The following is a 12,928-nucleotide window of genomic DNA, read 5'->3' on the forward strand; positions in this document are numbered from 1 at the left end:
AATAGCAAAGCCCAAAAACTAGGAGGAGGAGCCTGGCACGAGTTTATGGAGCCCCAGAGATGTGGAACACGCACCTCTTCCCTGTTTAGTGATCATGTCCATGTACACGGACAGAAAAATCCTCTGCTGACTACTGTGCGATAGCAGCAATGAGGAGAGGAAAAGCAATAGTAACAACAATGCACTGACATCGTATTTTCAATGAGCTATAAATACGGCCAACAGAATGCCATAAAACCTTGCCACACACATTTCAGCAGAACTGTAATTCGTGCTGTGAATTTTTAGTTATGCTGGTGTCTCAATGAAGTATTTTATTTGGGTTGAGTAAATGGCAAATGGTGTATCTATTGATTTTAGGTCTCTTCACACCTCAAACACTGCCATATCCCGTAGTGACAGGATTGCGGGATTTTTTGGACAAAGAGCTCTATAATAGACATTCAGTAATAAACTGTAAATACAGAACATTTTGGCTACTCTGAGCTGATGCCATCAGTTTGGGAAATGCTGACTAGGGGACATCAAAGGAGCTGGGGACAGCAGAGACCAGTCCCCACAGTGGAACAAACAAAACCACACGTTTCCTGCCCCTGAGCAGCAAAGGCAGGAGGACAACACCAGGCAGAACCTGCAAAAGCTCTCAGCACCCATGGGTGCTGTGCTGGGCCAGCGCTGCCCTCGAGGGCTTGTGCAGAGCGCTCAGGAAGCAGGAGGCTTTGCCCAAGGGAGCACGAGTCTCTGCGGCTGGAAGGTAAAACTGCTTGTGGAGAAAGATGACAAATTGCAGCAGCCTGAGTTGTGAAAAGCCTTGACAAAATATTTAACGTGGGGAAAAAAAAAAGGGAACACTTGCCAATTGCTAGAGCCTTCCTAATTCAGATTATTAGATGGTTACTGGCACTGCTATTAAAGAGACGCTGTTTTCTGAGCGATCTGTGCAAGGAAGGGCTGGAATACACCTACGGGTTTTCAGTGTACCTTCAGCTCTGCTAATAGAAAAAATTTCCTCTCAGATGAGATTCAATTATTCAATTTGATTAACAAAATAAGTAATGTGCTATTTATTTTGTGATGTATCCAGTAAATATGTGCCTAGGAAATTCAATAGATAAATCTCTAGATACTCTTTTAGGTTAATCGCATTATATTTATTTATTTATTTTTAATATCTGTCTATGAGAAAGCTGTTCAAGAATGAGGCTTTTTTTTTTTTTTTTTTTTAAAGCGACAACAACAAAACAACATGAAATAACAATCCACCAAACCTTAAAAAAAACAAAAGGAATTAGCTTTCCACTGAGCTCCACACAACCATGGTGCCGTGTGACCAATGCTACTATAATTTACCTAATAGAATGAGAAAATAACAATAGCTTTTCTGGTTGGAAAAGTAAATAACCTCTTTTTCATAGCAGAGACCCATTACGAGGTCAACATCTACTGTCAGACTTCACAATTAGGCTCATTAAAACTGTCATGTTAAATTGTATATTTTTCTTGAAAGAAGAACAACACTTTCAACAAGATTTTTTTTTTCCTTTGGCAGAAAGGGCCTGCTTTGCTTGAAATTTAAACCTGTTCTTAGAGGGAACTAGGAACCCTAAATACAAACCTCTGCTTCTGCCCTACATTCCCTTTTTTTGCATTATTTGGGTGACTGATTATATCAAATGTTTTTGCCTTTTTTACTGGATTTATTTAAAAAAAAAAAAACAAAAAAAACATCTTTCACAAGAAAGCATTCCAACAAGACCAACGTTAATACAATGGTTTCTAGGTAGCAAGGAAAAACCCCACAGCATCTTGACTGAACAGGCTGGCAGATGTCGACTTTTTACCCTTAACTGTGATGCCAGTAATGCTTCTGTAAAAAGGTGTGTTCCCGTCTTACAAGTGTTAAAAATGGAAAATAAATAGGAATGGCGAACATTGCATGCCAAAGATTACATGCAAATGATCAGAAATTCAAATCCCCTCTCAGAGGGGACATTGCAGGGGTAATGAGAAGATGCAGAAGCTTTTCAATCTCCAAAATCAGTCCCACATGCAACATTGTAGAGGCAGACGAACCAAATGGGGCAGCATGGGCGGAAAGGGTTATTTAATGAGTATTGGCTGATGAGACACCCACAGACACCCCGGACCACAGCCCTGCAAAAGAAAGTGCCAGAAGCCATTCCAATTTGCAATAAACTGATTATGTGCCAGGGATTTTCTCATTGCTGAGACAAACCATACAGCTTTATTTATGGTTCTTTGCACATCTGCAGCCCGGTAGATGCAGGAGAGGGCACGTGGGTTTCCCATGCAGTGCTGTGGGAATTGGAGAGCACGAGGCAGTGCTGGGCTTCTGGCAGCCCTCCCAGCCCCTCTGTAACAGAGGGTATTAAATGGAGTAAAAAACATAGAGCCTTCGTGTTTTGGTAACAGGCAAGCAAGCAGCCCAGTGCCATCCTCCCAAGGTGCTGCTCTAAGGGCTGCTGAAAGCCCTGCGGACAGAGGGCTGGGGATGCACAAGCTCTGTGCCACCCTGCACAAGCATCCCAGAGCCACTAGGGATGCTATAGGGGATGTTGTGGGGACCACAGGGGCTCTCTCTGGCTTCTGATGGGCTGGGGGTGAAGGACAGGAAGTTTTGGTTACTAAAAGTTTGCGTATAACCACCTCAATTATTGTACAGAACTCTGCCTTGCTGACAGTAACAGCCAGATCTGGCTGCAAACACTCTCACACACTCATTCTCCTACCTTCAAGGCTTGCAGGGGGCTCGCAGGCTGCACACACCAGCTTTTCGTACGTCAGTAGTATGGCCAGTGCTCATCCCACAGTGCCAAGCCAGGACCGGAGAAGGAAGAGCTCCATGGGAGGAAAGAAAGGTGAAGTAGATTTTATTCAGTTGCTAAAAGCTTGGAGTAAATTGCAGTGTTGTAATTGTAGGAGTTGAGATAGCCAGAAAACTACATTTAATATTCCATTTTCCTGCTTCCCCACCCCCAAGGCATTTTTTCCTCAGTGGGGGAGAGCACTAACAATGACTTCAATAACAGAATAAAATTTAAAGCCCAGATCTTTCCAATTCTGCTCATTCCTTTAAGCTATTCCAGTCCCCTTTATGTTTTTCCTGCATACACACATCTGTCTTCTTCAAAGCCTTAACCATCTCTGACACACCTGACCTTTCCAACCAAGCACAATGGCTAGATGCAAAGAAAAAAAAAAACCCTTTACTTACTGCAAGTAACTCTTTGTTTTGCCAGTCCCACGCCTGAAAATTTTGCTGCTGCAGGAAGTAAAGCGGTGAGCAACCTTTCCTTCTCCTTTGAAAAATGGAACTGTCATCTCTTAGAGGGAAATAACAGCTTATCTTTATTTTGTCAAAGACATGACTTAGTTATTAGAGTCTTCTAAGAAAATGCTACAAGAAGAATTAGGACAGCGTTGTTGCAGAAATGCCAAGAGTTCAGAAATTAATTTGACAAGATCCGGGAGATCTCTGATATCTAATTAAACTTTCTGTGACAGCTGTGTTATGTAAATACTGAAGTTATATTAAAACTAAAGAATCAGGTAAAAACTATTTTTCCTATTCAATTAGGAGACGGTGCAGCCATTCAACAGCCACTACTCTGATTAGGCCGATTCACTTCCTACCAGCAAGTACAGTTTCATCTACATGCACACAGAGTTCATCCACTTAAATCAAGAGATCCAATGAATTTAATATATTTGCGTAATATTACTACATATTTGGCTGGAGTTTATACAAGCACCTCTCTCCTCCACTTAGTGAATGAGGCCACACGCTGCCATATGGTAGGGCACACGCAGCTCTGGTTTTGAAGTTCTTAGAATAATTTCTGTAGGAAAACCTTATTACATAGACGAAGAATTTAGGCCAAGAGGAATTATTGCTAATAGATTCTGACCTCAACAGCCTGTAACGCAGGCTGGCTTTGCACTCAGAAATGTTTGCATCAACCCTGTATCTCATAGCTGTGCTAAAACATATCAATTTATCATTTAAAGAATCCACTACATCCATTAGTAAATTGTTCTAATGGTTAATTATCAGCAGTATAAAAACGATGTGATTATCCCCAGCTTGAGCCTTCAGGGGCTTCACCACTGTGTGGATTATAGTGCTGCAACTCCCATTCAAAGCCATCAGCTTAATGGAAATGCAAAAAACACTCCTGAAACCAAAGAGGTTGACTCCAGTTAGCCAGCATCTAGATGTCAGAGCATCCAGCCCGAGCTTACTGGGTAAACAGGATTCAAGCATAAAACATGGCCCAAGTCCATCCCCATTCACCTCTCACTTTACCATGGGCTTGGTCTTTTTGGCCAAGGAAAGTCTGCACATCCCCAGGGCCAGGTGCCAGCAGATGTGGGGCTGCAGAGCAAGTTGCTAAGTAATTTTATCAACACCAGTTAATCCTGGAGGCCACAACTCTGGCACATGAGAACAACCAGGATGTGTGTGTTGTGCAGCTAGAGAATGGGATTAATAACCCCAGCTTCGGTGCTTCCATTGGAGCTGCGACTGGGAGCAGGAACCCAGGGTCCGCTTGTTGCTGCTGGAGCTGTGCACTCACCTTCAGTGAATGCAGAACAAAGAACAATACTCAAAAGCTTCACTGTACATATGAAGTGTTTGACACTACAATAAAAGATATAATTGGTTCCGTTACCTGTGGCAATTTCTAATTGATTAGTGGTGGTCTTAGCAATGGGGTTGGCTGGAGGGAAGGAATTTACCATTAAAGCATCTGAAAAACTCCAATAATTTTATTTGCTCTTCCTCCTACCCCAGATTTTCTGATGCAGAGACATGAACATTAGTTGAATTTCACATTCAGTTTGTTCTTCGATAGATGAATATTCATTTTTTAACCAGCATTTTCTCCCCCTTGGAACCTCCATCTCTTTCTCCCATCATCTTTTCACATTTATTCTCTATTTAAGAATAATTTTCAGCTTGCTTGGCAGAAAGCACATCTGAGGGCTGCAGGTCCTTTGGGGCCAGCAGTCACCTCTGCTCAGGCAGCCGGAGGGGACACATGCACTGCTCCAGCTGTGGCCCCAGGAGGAGCAGCAGCACCACCTCCATCACCACAGTCCATGAGCTTCTCCCTACCTGTTTATGCTAAGGGGAAATAAAGGTAGAAAGATTTATTTTAGTTTAGTTTACATTTTTTTTTAAAACAAATGTTTTTCCAAATTACTAAAAAAAATTAAAAAAAAAAAAAGTGAAACCCAACCTCCCTACCACAAAGTTTTATTCTGGAGGCAGAGGGCATCAAATCCCATAAGCAGTTTTCAGTGCTCTTGCCAAGCACAGCTCAGCAACGTTACACCTCACTCAAAACAGCTCTGTTTCTTGGTAGCCCCCAAACCCACAGCGACTAATGAATAAGACAACAACGGGTTGTTGTTTTACTTCCCGTTCCCAACACTCATCCTGCATTAGGCTTCGTCATTTCACAGCTCCCCTGATGTAACACGATGTGGCAGAACATACCCTGATCCAGAAGTGAACCCTGATGCAAGGCAGAGCAGATGCCTTGGACTGAAACTGCTCCTTCCTTGCATTTACTACCTTTGATCCACGTTTTCTGCTCGTGACAGGCTGTTAAATAAGTACAAGTGACAAGGCTTACTAGGAGTTTGTTTTTCTGCAGCTTGCTTTCTTTTTGTTCAGCTCTCCAAGCGAAGCATCTTGATGACAAATACACAAACTCCATTACCAATTAATGATTTTAGCCCTCTGTCCTCTACTCCCCAGTGCCAGTTCTACACATTAGCCTGAGTAACATTCAAAGATAATTGTGTTTTGTTTATTTGTTTTGGGGAGTAATGGTAATCAGACAGGCAAATCCCAGTCCTTACCAAAGCTGTAATTCTGTTTTCAAATGTTGCCTGCTATAAAGAGAGCTAGAAAGGCACACACTGTAGATGCTTGAGGTAAAAACATTACTTTCCTTCTTTCAGTCTTAATATTTTCCTCTTCCAAGAAGAGGGTATTTTTCTTAACACCTAGGGCACTTTTAAGGGCAGGATTTCTGCAGACTCTTTATTCATTTAGTCACTTCTTAAAGCCCACCCTTATTGTATACTGCAGTTAATAGAAGTGAGAAACTGTTCTTTGTACCATGTCAGACCCAAATGGTCAGAATAACACATTTGTACACTGAGATCCATTTCTAAGCTTGAAGAAATGTTTTGTGACTATTTGCAGAAGTAGTTACTGACTTTGTGTACCTAAGCATCCAACACAGCTGAAGCAGCATGAATTTCAAATGTTGGATACTTGGGACCTTTGCAAGCAGGAAGCTCGGAAGTGAGATGCTCTTAGGAACTGAGGTAAATCAATGCCTGAAAATGCTGCTAGTCCTCTGTGGAAGGCCAACATTTGATTAACACAGAGTGCAGGCAGAGGCAATACAGCCTGAGCACTTCAGCACGGCTGCAGAGCAGAGTGAGCAAGGGGTGAGCTTCAAACAGCCTCAGCTTGCTGCCTTTGGAGATGCAAAGCCTTGCTGAACAGCCGTGACCGTGCTGCACGTTAACCGAGGAGCCGTGAGACACAGTTGGCAAAACATATTAGCCTCTTCCGCTCTGATAATTAGTTTAGTGAAAAATTATTGCATTATCTGTTTGGTTTCACTGGAGACCAATTGCAGTCTTAAAAAAAAAGAAGAAAAGAAAAGCTCACATTAGGTGCTTTTAATAAGACAAACTCTATCGTCTTTCCAAACAAGATTTAACACTCACTCACCACGTGAGTAATTAGCACAAGTCAGGTTGGAGGCCAAAAACATTATTTAGTAATGGAATTAATTTTGCTTAGAAAGAAACTGCGTTCTGTGGATTTTAATGAGAAGTGTCAAGGCAATGCATTTAAAATGCTGCAACTGCACTGCTAACATGGCTCTGGGATGTGGTTCAGATTTTAGCAAATACACTCCCAGCCTCGTGGTCAACATTAAAGATTTTGCTCCAGCTAAAAGCAGGGAGATGTAATCCTAGCAGGGCCATATTGCACAGCAGGTGTTCATCTGCAGATGGATTGAAATCAATTATCAGCATTGACTGCTGTACCACTGGGCAAGAAGTCTGAGATCCTCCAAATTACCCTCAGATTGTCCATATTTGCATCCCAAAGTGGTGCTGGAGACAGTTTTCCAAGTACAGAAAGCCCTTCCCCTACAAGAACAACCTGTCTTTTTTTTTTTCCAGGAACATGATACCAAGCTGTATTTTCTTATGTGCTGCATTTTTTTTTCCTAGTGATACAGTGATACTTATCAGTACAAGGGATTCAGAAAAAAATAGACTACGTTCAGCCACCTCCAGCAAAACTAGCAGAATGCACTCGACAAAACTTGTGCTCTGTAATGAAATTCCTACGTAGGCATTCAGTGCTTAAGAACTAGGACAAACTATGCTGTAAGGAGCAGAATATGTAAACGTGGCAAAGAGCTTCATTTGATACGCTGGCTTCAGAGGGGTTACTTCCAGTTGACGGCAGGCAGCGTAAATGAGACCAGAATAGCACCCATGCCCACCAGCAGAAACACAAAACTGGCTTTGTATAAAGAAAAAAACAACATAGAAACATCCCCCCCAAAGGTCCATGCATAAGGTATTTTCAGAAAGGAGGTGGAGTGTTTGCACCTCTGCCATGAATCCATTCAGATCCTCTTGAGTGGTAGTTTAAGAGACAACAGCTCTGGAGCCAAACTGCCAGCTTGCAAGCACTCTATGGTCTCGCCAGCTCAGCCCCGTGGTAATTCTGCAAGCGCAGTGGTGCACGTGCCATGCATCTGCAGCACAAACAGCATGGTGGGAATTTTCATCAAAATCAGCCAGCAGTGACAAATGGGAAAAAAAAAAAAAAGATAGAAAATAGAAGCAAGAACTATGGCTCACTGCTGTCTGAGTGGTGCTTCTGGGAGGACAACAGGATGGTAGCTGGCCTCTGGGGTAGGTTTCCAAGCCCTCTCAGGGACCCTTCAGCTCTGGGACATCTCCCACTAACGTGCCTCCTTGTGGCACAAATTCTCATTGCAAACCAGCAGCAGAGTTGGGAGTTAGAGAAGGTGCCCAGCTCCCCCAAGACTCCCAGGCCCACTTGTTAGCCAGCTGTGCTGGTGGCTGGCCCAGCCTGTGAGCATTGGCCAGGGCACCCCTCACCAGAGCAAACCCACGGACAGGGCCGCAGCAAAGGGCTCGCCATGGCAATGCTGGCCTGGCCCAGTGCAAGCAGCTTTGCTCCAAGTTCACAGCAGCACAGCCAAAACACAGATCTCTCACAGCAAGGCCTGAACAAAGCCTAAGCACAAGACAGCCCGACAGTCCTGAAAGAAGTCAGCGATCTGAGGAAAATGGGTTTGTAGGTGATGCAGAGCTCTCACAGATCCACGCTGGAGCTGCTGAGCCTCTTCATGTCTGCAAAACCTACTTTCTGCCCGGGTCACAAAGGAGGCTGTGTTTCCTAGAAGGCAGCTTTGAGGGTTTTGAGACTCCTGAAAAGCCGTGACACAAGCAGCTGGGGCAGGACCTTTGCTAGTAAAACCAGCAGACTTACATGTAGCTCTCCACAGCGTGTTCAGCCTCCTTTCAGGCACTTGCCCTCATTTCTGAGCTGACCACTGCATCAAGCAGCCATCCCCACTGGTGATGCTGAGCTCCACAGGCTGCTTTTGTACTCTGGTTTTACTCATCCTGACCCCTCAGGCACATTCTCCAAAGGTAACCTCATCGCAGGGGCCTTATACCGATAACATTAAGCCAGCAGCAGCTGGGCCGGGCAACACACAGCAAGACGTGTGGGTTGCTGCCTCCTCCCCTGCACCCCTTGGCACATCCAGACAAGGCCCCAGCTCCCTGCCAACCCTGGGAAAAAAAAAAAAAAACAAACCCAAAAACAGATCTGCCCGAGCCAGGGTGGCAAAATCTCAGGCTTTAGACCAAGAATAATTACGTCCATGAAAGCATTTCACCATCTAAAATGAGTCAGTCTATTTTTTTTTTTTTTTCCTAGCAGCCACCCTGCTTAATGAGGGCCTTGAAAATTTGACCAAAAGCAAGTGCATCACCTGAAAATCAGTTCTGTGTTCAGAGCTTATGGACCAGCGAGAGCCCTGTTCCTGGCAGCAGTAGTGAGTTCAGCCAGAAAATCCTTTAGCTAATGACTGGGGCACACTGAAACCCAACTAGAATATTTGACTGGGGAGAAGATTAGACATTTCCATTGTCATCTTTAGTAAAACAGAGACCTATTAAGGATTATGTGGCTGTTATGGCAAACTTCAATTGAAATGGGATGCTACTTGTCTCATTAATATTTCAGATGTGTTTGAATGCACTATGGCAAAAAAAATATATTACTCAGAAACAAATTCAGGTAGGAAGAAAAAAACAAGTTTCATTAAATAATGAACACTCACTGTACTAAACCATCCTGAGATTCAGCCCAATAGTGTCAAAGAAAAAGTCCCGGTGTTCTACTTATAAGGTAAAATTACCTATTCATTTAGGAAAAGTAATCATGCTCAGTTAGACACACCAGACAAGCATATGAAAAGAAAAATTGCTTTGAAGCTGCTCCTGATAGCAAGCCTAGACAGCTTGAGAAGAAAACTCTGCCACAGAGGTTTTTTTTTAATATAAAAGTGTACATTAGAAAGTCTATTAAATAAGCGGTGTGAATTGGCAATCTTTTTGTTGCGTAACATTTCTGAATCTTTATGAGAACATTAATGCAATATAGTTCATTTTGCCAGTTGAAAACACTTCCCAGCTGAAGGTATTCCTGTGAGCTGGGTATTAGCAGGGGAGAGCAGGATACACCCCCACTGCTGTCCTGCTTGCTTGGAGCACAACCTGCCAGTTTTAGGAAGATACAGGGCTGGGAAGTTAGCTTTCACCTTTAAAGCTTTATTACTAGTAATTAGTCAAACCTGGGAGGGAAGCCTTGTTACCTACCTTTATCTGATCATGATAAGCATTGAAGAAATAAGGATTTGAGCCAAAAGCTTCCACATGGATCTCAGAGGATCCAACTCTGCACCAGGATTGGGACTTTTATCCTTCATTTGGACAAAGCCATAGGTAAACAAAAGAAAGGAAAAAAAGAATTCTAGCATGGAGAGAAAGCACAGCCAAGCTTGCCATGGTCACCTGGCAGCACAGAAAAAAACAGGCCCTTCCCAGGGCTGGATCCGTCCCCAGAGAATGATCCTCAGCTGAGCTCTTCACAGAGCAGAGCAGGAGCTGCAGCTCCCTCCCCACATAAAAACCTGAGGAGACTTTTCTGAAGCTAGGGCAACAGTTTCCTGGGACATCAGGGTTTTACCATCTCCTCTAGCTAAAGCTGTCTGGAACACAGAGTTCTGGAGAAGTCCTGCAGTGGGCAGCATCCAGGGATTAGGTGGAACCCCAAAGCCCCAGCTGTAACTGAGCCTTGCTGCAGTGGAAGATGGATGGAAGAATTTGCAGCACGGCTCATCCACACAGGAGTTTACCACCTGATTACAGCATTCTCTGGCTGAGAGGTGGAGGAACTCATTAATGTTTTTAATCAAGGTATCCCTCACTAGGGCCATAATGGTTTACTACAGCCCACCTCCTCCACCCTGCTCCTGTTCAGGGGGCAACATCTTTCATTTCTATCCACATATGCTCTATAACCAAGAGACAAATAAGATTATGTTTTTGAGCTCTTTCTCCATGTGTAGTGAGTGAATTTGCTGAACCTGCCTCATTAGATAGCATTTTATTCCCTTCTTACAAGAGTATAAGCCCTTATTTTTTTTCCCCCTCCTCTCACAGAAAACCTTCTCCCAGAGCTCTTCTGTTCCCTTGGTCACAACCTGGTTACACTGATATCAGGAGAGCTTTTCTTGTGAAGGCAGGAACATAGGAATAGGTTTTATAAAGTTAGCAGAAAGCAGCTTTCACTTCATACCAGCAAACCCTCTTACCTCCTTCTAGGCTCACTGGGATAATCCAAGGCAAAGAGGCTCTCACCTGCCCCAACAAGCAGGGAGCTCACAGCAGCTGAGCTCACCAGATACAGTTCAGTGGTCAGTTTGACCTTTTTTTTTTTTTTTTTTTTCCTAAGCAAGAAATTCACCTGTGGAGGCTCAAAGAGCAGCTCCAGTGGGTTCTCCAGCAGCACAGGGCACCACAGGAGACCTCAGCTGAAGCCTGAGGAAGCTCCTGAGAAAGGCAGATTTCAAAACATGTGATCTATTTATTTACTTATTTTTTAAAGCTAAATTAAAAAGCACCAGTGCTAGACCAGAGAAGACGACCCTTACCTGAGCCATTGCCACCATCCTCCCAGCAGGGCAGCCTGCTGCTGCTTTGCTTGGCCAGAGCAGAAACCCTCTCACAGGTGCCTCATTTCTCACTGCAGACCTTTTATAGCCTCACCACTTGCTCCCCTCTCTTAAGATACGACCAAACTCGAGGGATTTCACCCCTAAACCCGAGGGATTTTGTCTAGTTGTGGGGTTCAGTGCAGACACACTGCCATGATGCTGTGCACTGAGAAATCAAAAGCTTGTAAAGTTTTGGGTAACACCACAGCTTCTTGTGCCAGGCACTCAAAGCAAACTCGTCTGCCACCTTCTGTTCCTGAAGGGATATTACGGTCATGGAGGAATATTTTCCGATTTTCCTTTGTGCCTGTAGGCAGCTCCAGTAGGTAGGGAGCGATGCGAGGATTTCTCCAACCAGAGGCTGGTTTCTGGCTCCCTACACCTGGCCAGGGGCACAGCCACACTAATTGGACACGATAAGCAGGAGAGGCACTTGCATTTCAGTGATAATTGGCAAACAGAAGGAGACAGATACACGATGAGTGCCAGGGCCATGGTTTCCAGCGTGCCTGCCCAGGCATCTCCCCCAGGTACGTCTGATAGTGATGGGAATTTCCTCCCGGACAAAGCCTGGCATGGGTTTGCATTACAGCAATGCAAACTGACGGCTGCACATGGCCGTATGGCTAAACACTGGGTTGCCTATAGCCATATCGATGAATCACAACGCTTGCTTCGTGATGGACTTGCTTAATCAGGCAGGAATAAGCCCGGCTGCTGCCGAGCGGGCGTGCAGGAGTGCTGCTGCACTGTCCTCGGGGGGAGCGGGGACGGGCACAAACCCGAGAGGCTTCTGCTGCATCCCCAGGCTCAGTGACTGAACGGCTAATTGAGAAAAATAATCAGGAACAATGACTGCTCCACAATGGCGGCAAATTGGGTTGGTGCTCTAAATGGTCCTCGATTGCTCTGTACAGATGCTAATTGGAATAGTTCCTTTCTGCAGCGCAGTCAGCACAAATCTCAGAACCCGAGCTAGCTTCTCTTTTTTGGCAAGCCATCTGTCATGCTAATACACCCCGCTGCTGAGCGCTGATGCCTGGCTTTTTCCTCCAGCACCGTTAGGAAGAGAGGGTGCTGCGCCTCTCCTGGCCCTGGTGCTGGGTCCCGGTGGGCTGTGGGTGCTGTGCAGACCCCACAGCCTTCCCCCAGCTGTGCATTGCCCGGCCCTGCCTGCCGTGATTCCCGCCACAGCACCCAGGTGCCCTCCTGCAGCAGAGGCCTGCAGACCTCAAAATTACTTTGGGAAGGAATTGCAAATAAGCCTCTCTGCCGATGCTTCTCTTTCCCAGGGATTGATTTATCCTGGTACCTATGATTGCATCTCAAGATGCATCTAATGATTCATTCCCCTTAATAATACAAGCAGATATTGAAGAGGTCTTCAGCTTCCTGAGATGGGCTCTTCTAATGAGAACAATATTCTCATTTGTTTTCTTTTCAAAATAATAACAGGGAAACTCAGGGGGATTCTTGGTCTCAGCACATCCTTAGTTTATGAGGAATTTGTTGAGCTCTCTGCCCCTGCCATGTTC

General features: G+C 44.6%; 1 long non-coding RNA gene across 1 annotated transcript; it reads right to left on the bottom strand.

The window, feature by feature from the left end:
* Positions 1–1,215: 1,215 nt before the first annotated feature.
* On the bottom strand, positions 1,216–11,499 carry LOC137841798 (uncharacterized). The gene is made up of 3 exons (XR_011088747.1): positions 11,331–11,499; positions 2,751–2,859; positions 1,216–2,154 (listed from the first exon to the last, which is right to left on the bottom strand). It is a non-coding gene; the product is annotated as an uncharacterized lncRNA (long non-coding RNA).
* Positions 11,500–12,928: the final 1,429 nt, after the last annotated feature.

Source organism: Anas acuta, chromosome 18, assembly GCF_963932015.1.
Source record: "Anas acuta chromosome 18, bAnaAcu1.1, whole genome shotgun sequence".
Classification (NCBI taxonomy): Eukaryota; Metazoa; Chordata; class Aves; order Anseriformes; family Anatidae; genus Anas; species Anas acuta.